The 8,765-nt window shown below is 53.6% G+C and overlaps 1 protein-coding gene across 2 annotated transcripts in view; it reads right to left on the bottom strand.

Annotated features, from left to right (window-relative positions):
- JAKMIP1 (janus kinase and microtubule interacting protein 1) overlaps window positions 1-8,195 on the bottom strand; it is a 99,708-nt gene extending 91,513 nt beyond the window's left edge. Inside the window, exons 1-2 of one of the 2 annotated variants that reach the window (XM_077750405.1) lie at window positions 8,142-8,195; window positions 6,893-7,008 (exon numbers count right to left, since the gene is read on the bottom strand). The gene's annotated coding sequence lies outside the window, so the exon portion shown is untranslated. The remainder of the gene's footprint in view (window positions 1-6,892; window positions 7,009-8,141) is intronic. The other variant, XM_077750406.1, reaches the window with a different exon arrangement.
- Window positions 8,196-8,765: the final 570 nt, after the last annotated feature.

Raw genomic sequence — 8,765 nt, 5'->3', positions numbered from 1 at the left:
CCCCCCCCCCCACCCCCCCCCCCGCCCCATCCCTGCCCCACTCACCCCGCCCCCCAAGCGCCACCTGCTGAGAAGCCAAAATAAGCCCTGGCCCAGGAGGAGGGGGGTCAGCCCTCAGGACACTGGCAGTGTCTAAAAGAGAAAAATGGAAGATTTGAAGCTGATATCTGAGAGCATGTAGAAGACTCTTTAACCCCCAAATGTAAACTCGGGTTCTCTGGTCTTGAAACTTAGAGAACTTCCCTCCTGGGGCACCTGGGTGGCTCAGTCGGTTGAGTGTCCAATTTTGGTTCAGGTCATGATCTCACGGCTCATGAGTTCGAGCCCCATGTTGGGCTCTGTGCTTACAGCTCAGAGCCTGGAGCCTGCTTCCGATTCTGTGTGTGTGTGTCTCTCTCTGACCCTCCCCTGCTCGTGCTCTGTCTCTCTCTCTCGCTCTTTCTCTCAAAAATAAATAAACATTAAGAAAAAGAAAGAAAAGTTCCCTCCTACAGGAGGAAGCGGGCATCCCTCAGCAATGTGAGCAGACCCATGCCACCTGCCTGCCCATCTGAGGACAGCCTGTCTTCCGCCACAAGCCACAGCCACGCCCACTTGCCACGGCCACCTCCTTTGACACCGAGCAGGAAAGCCGGTCAAGGCCTCCGCGCCAGGCCCCACCCCGCCATCCTACCCCTGCCCCTGGCACAACACCTGCACGGCACCCGCCTCTCTGGGCCTCAGATTTGCCTTTTGAAAAGTAGGGAGCGTTTGGCCCAGAAGGGGGTCTCCACCCCTCAGTCACGCAGGTGCAGCCACTGTGGCTTCTGCCTAAAACACATACGCCACGTGTTTACTGTTTCAGAGTCAACTTCCCTGTGGTGTCGTTTCCACTTGGAGTTACAAGTCAAAGAGTTTCTGCCATTGGGAACAAGAACATTTGGGGGAACCCCAGAAACGTTCCTTCATGCCCCCTCTGCAACTTACCTTCATTTGCTTAATATTTTTCTTTACAATGACTGCCTTTTAAAGACATATACAAAGTGGACGGACCTGGAGGGTACTATGCTGAGCAAACTAACTCGGTCAGAGAAAGTTAGATATATGATTTCACTTCTATGTGGAATTTGAGAAACTCGACAGATGAACATAGGGGAAGGCAAGGAAAAATAGCATAAAATCAGAGAGGGAGGCAAACCATAAGAGACCCTTAAATCCAGAGAATCAACTGAAGGCTGCTGGGGGGGTGGGCAGGGGATGGACTCCACGGGGAATGGACATTAAGGAGGGCACCTTTTGGGATGTGCATGGGGTATTCTATGGAAGAGATGAATCACTGGGTTCTATTCCTGTGGCCAACATTACACTGTATGTTAGCTGACTTGAGTTTAAATAAATACATTTTGGGGCACCTGGGTGGCTCAGTCGGTTAAGCGTCCGACTTCAGCTCAGGTCATGATCTCACGGTTCGCGGATTCGAGCCCCGCGTCGCGCTCTGTGCTGGCAGCTAACTCAGAGCCTGTTTCGGATTCTGTGTCTCCCTCTCTCTGACCCTCCCCTACTCACGCTGTCTCTCTCTCTCAGAAATAAATAAAACATTTAAAAAATAAATACATTTTCTTAAAAGTACGATTTCAGTCTTATTCTAAGTGCTAGCATGCACACACACGCACACACACATGCACACACACAGACTTAATGTGCTATATTTTCTCTAACACACACCGAAATACTCTTAAAATAAAACACATCCATCCACATGCCACCTAAAACCTTCTCCCACACCACAGAGCCACACGCCCCCCGCCCCCCATGGAGACATAACCATTCCCTGAGGTCCCCGCCAGTTCGGGAAGTCTTGATTCCAGCCCTGGTCCGAGTCTAGCTGGATGCCTGCATACAGCAGGGGCTTACGGGTTGGTGAACCGCAGGGATGATTCCCGGCCCATTTTTCCAACTCCCACCTCCTGAGACCTGCCTCGCCTGGCGGGAGGCAGCCACCTTCTGCTCGGCAGAGCTGATCGATTCTGTGCGTGGACACCACTCTGGAGGCCGAGGAAAGAACAGGCCAGGTGGGCGCAGAAGAGAAGAGGACCGGGGGAGGGCCGGGAGCACCGAGGCCGCATCTTAGCCCGCCAGGTTATTTTAATTCCTGTCAAACCTTGTGCAAGAAAAGCCTTCTGGGATGTCGCATTTGGTTTCCCAGAAGGGATTTACCACAAAGCATGTAAAGAAAGACTGGGCGCCTTCCAAGTCCCAGTTTCGAGGCAGAGCTAAAGAACGAAGGGAACCCTTCTGCACCCTTAGCAATTAGGCAAAGAAATGTGTCAGATGTCTACGGTCCTTTACAAAGATAGGAAATGAGTGGGGGCGCGTTGGAGCCTAGAAAGAGGCACAGCTGAAGAGATAAGCCACGAGGAAATTCAGGGCGACTGTCCGGAGCCCAGCGATGCGGGGCGCACCGCGTGCAGGAAGCAGGGTTCACCTCTGCAGCCCACAGCCACCCTCATTACCAGCCCCGCCCCAACACCCCACACCCAGCCGTGACCCACTGACGTCACCCCAAATGCACCGCTGCACCTGTGCGCGCACCGGCTCACCAGCCGGGACAGCCCTCCCTTCCTCCTCCACCTAGAAAGCTCCTATTCATCCCTCAAAAGCCGAGGAGGGTTGCTGGCCAAGTTCCACCATCACCTCCCACAAGTGTCCTGTCACAGAGGAGCACAGAGCACTCGGCGGCCAGGGCTGGTATGAGATAAGGCTGAAATCAAGTTCTAAGGGGCTTTCCTTCCTCCCCCCGGCACATCAAGGGGTTTGTGGTCCGCGCCCAGACAGCAGGATGTCAGGGAGGAGATGTGAACAGAGGAACACGTCCAGACCAGTGTGGTAGAAAGATGTTTCCAGGGGCAGCGAGGGCAACGGGCTGAGCTTGGCTGTGCGACGTGAGGCCCATTGTCCAGCATCAGCTCATACACACGCGGCTGTGCACACCCAGAGCTCCCATCCTCAGAGCCACTGCCGCGCCCAAGCTGTGAACACGGACACCTTGCAGAGCAAAGGGTTCTCCCTTCTCCACCTCAGCAGCCACTGCCACCACGGCCACGGCGTGCTCAGCTCCGTCCCCCAGCGTGGTTCATTTACTCCTTACGGCAGCCCTAAAGAGTCAGTACAACAGTTGTCCCATTTTAGGGATGAGAAAACGCAGTGGCAAGGCAAAGAGCTTGCTCAAAAGGACCCCACTAATAAGTGGGAAAATGAACCCAGGCAGTCAGGCTCCCGGGCTCAATATAGTGGTGGAAAGAACCACAGCAAACTCCTACCTCACCCTTAAAAACTCAGCCCACGCGTCCATGCCCAGTTGACCCTAAAGAAACCATGGAGGAAGTATGCAAGTAATATTCAGCTGCCGGGACATTCTTGGGTGTGTCATCTACAATAGGAAGATTAAAAAATAAATATTTGCTAAATCTCCAACAGCTAAATATATTCTAGAATGTTCACACGACGGGTGCTATGAAGTCATTAACACTGAAGCTCTATTGATCACATTTTGGTTCGAAGTCCTTCTGCCCTGGGCCCCCCTGGCCTGCCCGTGAAAACGCAGACCCCAGAGTCTTATCCTAGACCGAACTGAACAGCAAAGCCTGGAAACTGGACCAGGCCATAGAACATAAAGTTTTCGCACATGAACTTTTCTGCACGGCACTGTTTGAGAATTGCTGCCGGGGATGCATATTTATTGCCTTGGAACGGAGTGAGCTCAGTGAGAAGTCCTGCTCACTGTGGGGTCCCCGGTGCCTGGAACAGTGCCTGGCACATAGTAGGCACTCCAGAAACATCGCTGAAGGAACCCATCCATCAGCAAACGTCTGACGCCAATCCGTTTAGCATCAGCGACATTCCTGAGCGGTCCATGTGCTTTTGGGGAGCAGGGACCGTGAGCACCCTTTCACCTCCCTGTGCCCAGAGGAAGCCAGCCCTTGGCCGTGGTCCATCAGCAAGTAAATAAGAAGACGCTGTTATATTGCATCCGCCCCGTGGTGCATGTTTATTTGCTGTTTAACGTCTCTGAAATTAGCATGTGTTTTACAGCCTGACTCTCACTGTTGCTTTCCCTCCTTTCGCTGGTGGTATAAAAATAATGACGCATCTCTCCACTGATGGCACTTTAGATTTAATAGAACACGGTAACTAACAGAGTCCGCGATTCTGATGGAAAAAACTAAGCTCAGATGCCGACACAGCTAACAGATTGCCATGAGCTCCCTTTCTTATGAATTGCAAAAATTAATCCCACGCCATCTGCTCTAAGCTTTTGGCTTCGGCCCCCAGTGCTCCCGGCCGTCCAGCACTTAGCTCCTGAGGCACAAACCTGAGGTCTGATGCAAATGGCGAGTGGCCCAGTCTTCCCCTGTACGCTTCTGACAGCCTTGGCTGGAACGGGTTTTTCTACAACATCTTTCTTGGGGGCGCAGGATGGGCCAGAACTGGGGTACGTCCAACCTCAGTGCCCGGGGATGTTCCGCGAGCCATGTGGTCCGTCCACAGTAGCGGTTGGTCCCACTGTGACCTGCCAGCCCTTGGAGGATCGGCCCTAGGAAGCCAGCCAACCGCCCCGGGCAAGTCAGTCTCATCTGCAAACGGGGCCCGGGGATGGGAGTCCGACCCCCAACCCAGGGTTGTTCTCAGAACCAAAGGAGATTCCTCTGAAAATTCTCCCAAAGCAGCAACGTCCGTACAGGGCAATTCGTGACATTTAGGAAGCTGCAGTGTGGGGGCGCCTGGGTGGCTTAGTCGGTTAAGCGTCCGACTTTCGCTTAGGTCATGATCTCGCGGTTCGTGGGTTCGAGCCCCGCGTCGGGCTCTGTGCTGACTGCCAGCTCAGAGCCTGGAGCCTGTTTCTGAGTCTGTGTCTCCCTCTCTCTCTGACCCTCCCCTGCTCATGCTGTCTCTCTCTCTCCTAGAAATAAATAAAAATATTAAAAAAAAAAAAAAGGAAGCTGCAGTGTGTAGACTTTGCGTCAGAACGCCTTACCTCTTCGACGACAACCTATCCTGTCCTAACCTTCTCGTGAGCCAGTGAAGCGACGGGTCGTGAAGCATGAACCCCGGCCCGGCCACAGTCCCCCTGTGCTACCCCGGACGCACCACCTAGGCTCCTAGAGCCTTGGCCTCCTTGTGGGTAAGCTGGAGCTAGCTGCCCGCGCCCACATTCCCGGTGCGGTAGGCCTGCCTTCTGTCCAGCGCCAGACCACAGTCTGCACGCTGGGGAGGGGAGCTCTTCCCAGCGACGTGTGTCTTCATTTACCCCAAAGTGCGAGGCTGGCTCGGTGTTCCTGCTCAGGATCATTTCATTCCCCCCAAACAGCAAGGCTCACCAAGCCTGCACAACCTCAGAAAGGTTCTCTGGGCAGCGCTCTGGGGCTGCGGCGGTAGAGAGCAGTGAGTGCAACGAGGTGGGGCCCGGCGGTAGGCTGGCTCCTTGGACCTCGTCCAGGCTACTCGTGCCCTGTCTGTCTCTGACCCCTGGCTGGGACGCAGGGACAGTACAAACGGGCTGGGCCTGCAGACAGATGACGCCCAGCACACAGCGCGAGCCCCAGGCATCCAAGCGCTCCCCGGCACGCTCCAGATTCCCACCGTGATCACAACTGCAAACACAAAGCCCTTGGAGGCCAAGAACCTTCTGGGACAGAATGGAACGCAGGGTGGAGGACATTCCAGAAAGGCTCGGACAGAGGGACAGTCATGCCCCTGGGCCACCCCTCCCAGAGAGTAGCAGCCATCTCCTGGCAGGAAGTCCAGCTTTTTACTTTTTTTAAAAGTGTATTTATTTTGAGAGAGAGAGGGAGCAGGGGAGGGGCAGTGAGAAAGAGAATCCCAAGCAGGCTCTGCACTATCAGTGAGGACCCCGACGTGGGGCTCGAACCCATGAACCGTGAGATCATGACCTGAGCCAAAACCAAGAGTCAGATGCATAACCGACTGAGCCGCCCAGGCACCCCAGGAAGTCCATTTTTTAGCTTGAAACAAAATCTGGTTTGAAAACTTCAAGCTGGAAGTTTGTGTGTCTCTCTCTCCACAGGGAGAAAAGCTGGGCTGCTCAGCAGATCGATGAGACAGAAGAGCAAGTCCAAAAACAGGTTCAAGGGCGGACAGGAATTTGACACACATCAACGGGGAGAGAGAACACTGAGCCACTCCCACCGCACCGGGCAAAGGACTAACTGCTTGGGAACAAATAAAAACGTACGTCCACTGAGATCCTTACAGCAAAGCAGCTTACAGGTGAGTCACATGCTAAAATAAACACAGAGAAACCACAAAACAAAGAAATCTCCGGAAAACAAATATAAAAGAGACAAAAAAGCATAAGCAGCCACAGAAGACACCTGTGTTAAATCTCCATGGAGGAAGAGCATCGCAGCACAGGCAAGAACGTCAAACCAAGGTCAGGAGCAAACATTAGTCACACAGCACAGACCACAGGCTAATAGCTTCAATGGGTTAGGAGGGCTTGACAAATCAGAGTAGTTTTGGGGCACCTGGGTGGCTCAGTCAGTTAAGGGTCTGACTTCGGCTCAGGTCACGATCTCACAGTTCGTGGGTTTGAGCTCCCCGTCCGGCTCTGTGCTGACGGAGCCTGGAGCCTACTTCAGATTCTGTGTCTCCCTCTCTCTCTGACCCTTCCCTGCTTGCTCGCTCACTCTCGCTCTCTCTCTCTCTCTCAAAAATAAACATTAAAAAAATTTTAAAAGAAAAAATCAAAGTTGTTCCAAGCAACACGTCAATAGTAAAATTAGCATGGATAACGAAGAAGTGATTCCCCGGAGGAGAGAAAGCACACGTGGCCAGCACACACACGGCAAGACATAACCAGCGGAAAGAGACCAGAAGGAGAGCTCTCACTTACCACATTAGCCGAGATTCACAACATTCACTGTTGGCGAGGCTCCGGCAAACTGCTATTCTCATTCGCTCTCGGCGGGTACGAGTTGGCACGTTTTCTGGAGTGCTGGTGGACGGTTTCTGCGAAAAGTTTAAAAATGGGTTGGTTTTGCTCCCTCACTTCCTTCTCGGTTCTGCCCTAACAGGATAACTGGGCATGGGGACCGTCCGCATCAGCGGGGACGGCGGAGAGCCGGTGAGTTAACTAAAGCACGGAGTGCCCAAACTGTAGAGGCCGGGGGACAACTTCTGCCACACCTGCTGTGTGGGAAAAGCCAGTCACAAGCTGAGATCCCCTTTCTCAGGGGAAACAAAAAACCCACACAGACACAGACACCTGCTGACATCACAGGCCTAAGGAAGAGGGTAAACCATGAAAGCTAGTTCCATTTGGGGGCAGGGGGAGGAGGCTGTGTGAACAAAGAGAATCCTTGGAAAGAGAAGGTAGCCGTTGCTTTCAAGGGCAGGGGAGGGAGAGGACAGAGGAGACGGGAGAGGGTGGGTCTGGGCCCAGAAAACAGGGAAGAAATGAGGAGAGGAGAGGTCAAGTCACCCATCTGTCCCAAAACACACTGACGGGATTTTTAGGGTCCGCCAAAGCATTGGATAGTAGCTAAAAAAAAAAAAAAAAAAAAAAGCCTGTTTTCTTTCCAACATAATAGCAATAAGCAATCCACGCACAAAACTAGAAGGTGATTACATTTGTGACTGAATCAAAAGAAGCTGGGAAAAATAGCACAGAAGATTCAGGAGAGAGAAGAAAGTGGTATTTCTAACTTACGGATGCAGAAGAAACTGACCTGGGGACCAGAGAGCGTCATCCTCAAGGCTGAACCCCCAAATCAGTACTGCCTTCTTCTCCCTGGCCCTGGCCCCCTCTCCTTCCCACCTTTCCCCAAACCTCCCACGCCGGCCTCTCTCCAAGGGCGCCCCATCATCCGCCTGTCAGACTCAGGTCATCCCCATTAGAACAAAACTGAGCCCCCTGGGCCCAGTCCCCCTAACCTCTGCCTCTCTCTGCTTCTCCGCGGTCATTCGGGGCTGTTTCCACCTGTTGTCTGGACGGCCGCCTCACTTCCCTGCAGTGCAATGTCATCTCCACTGGCCCCCACTCACCCCCCACCCTGACCTCCACTCGCCCTCCCCTGACCACCATGTTGCTAGTTGAGCCCACACCCTGTCATCTAACTTATCTGACCATTAAGTGGACTCACTCTCTTCCCTGATGATTCCTGTCATATTTGGTCCATAGGTATTGATCCTAGGTGCTCAGGATCACTCACTCCTCGCCATGTGTAGGTCCATGCTAAAGCACGAAGGCCCCATCTTACCCAACCCACCCTCCGAGGGGACGCCGGTACCACTGTCACTTTACAAAAAGGGAGCCCAGGTAGTAAGAGATCAAGGAACAAACTCCCAGGGCTGGTCCAGCCCCGGCCCGTTCCCTTCCCATGATACAAAGTCACTCACGGGGCTGGAGGGCGGGGAGGGCTCCATGAACACACCACAGACGACTGAAGCCCCTGCTGGAGGCAGATGCAGCCTCCCCAAGGCTGGGAGGCCTCCGGGCTTTGCACTCTCTCGGGTGATTGCACACGGCTCCATTAGCACCAGACGCACAAGGCAAGGGCTTTCAGCAACACAACACAAAAGTCCAGTTTCTGTTAAAAGGCTCCTTCTGGCCACACCACGGACTAGCTTTGAGGGGTGAGAGTGGAAGCAGGGGGGCCTAGGAGGGGGAGCGGACACTCCTTCCAGGCAAGAGAACACACCCCCAGACAGGCTGACAGTGCAGGGCCCTGGGAAGGAAAGGCGTGGGCTCGGATGACACAGCATCA

The sequence above is a fragment of the Crocuta crocuta genome, unplaced genomic scaffold (assembly GCF_008692635.1).
Source record: "Crocuta crocuta isolate KB4526 unplaced genomic scaffold, BGI_CrCroc_1.0 scaffold179, whole genome shotgun sequence".
Lineage (NCBI taxonomy): Eukaryota > Metazoa > Chordata > Mammalia > Carnivora > Hyaenidae > Crocuta > Crocuta crocuta.
The sequence above is the reverse complement of the archived record's forward strand: the minus strand, read 5'-3'. Positions and strand labels throughout refer to the sequence as shown.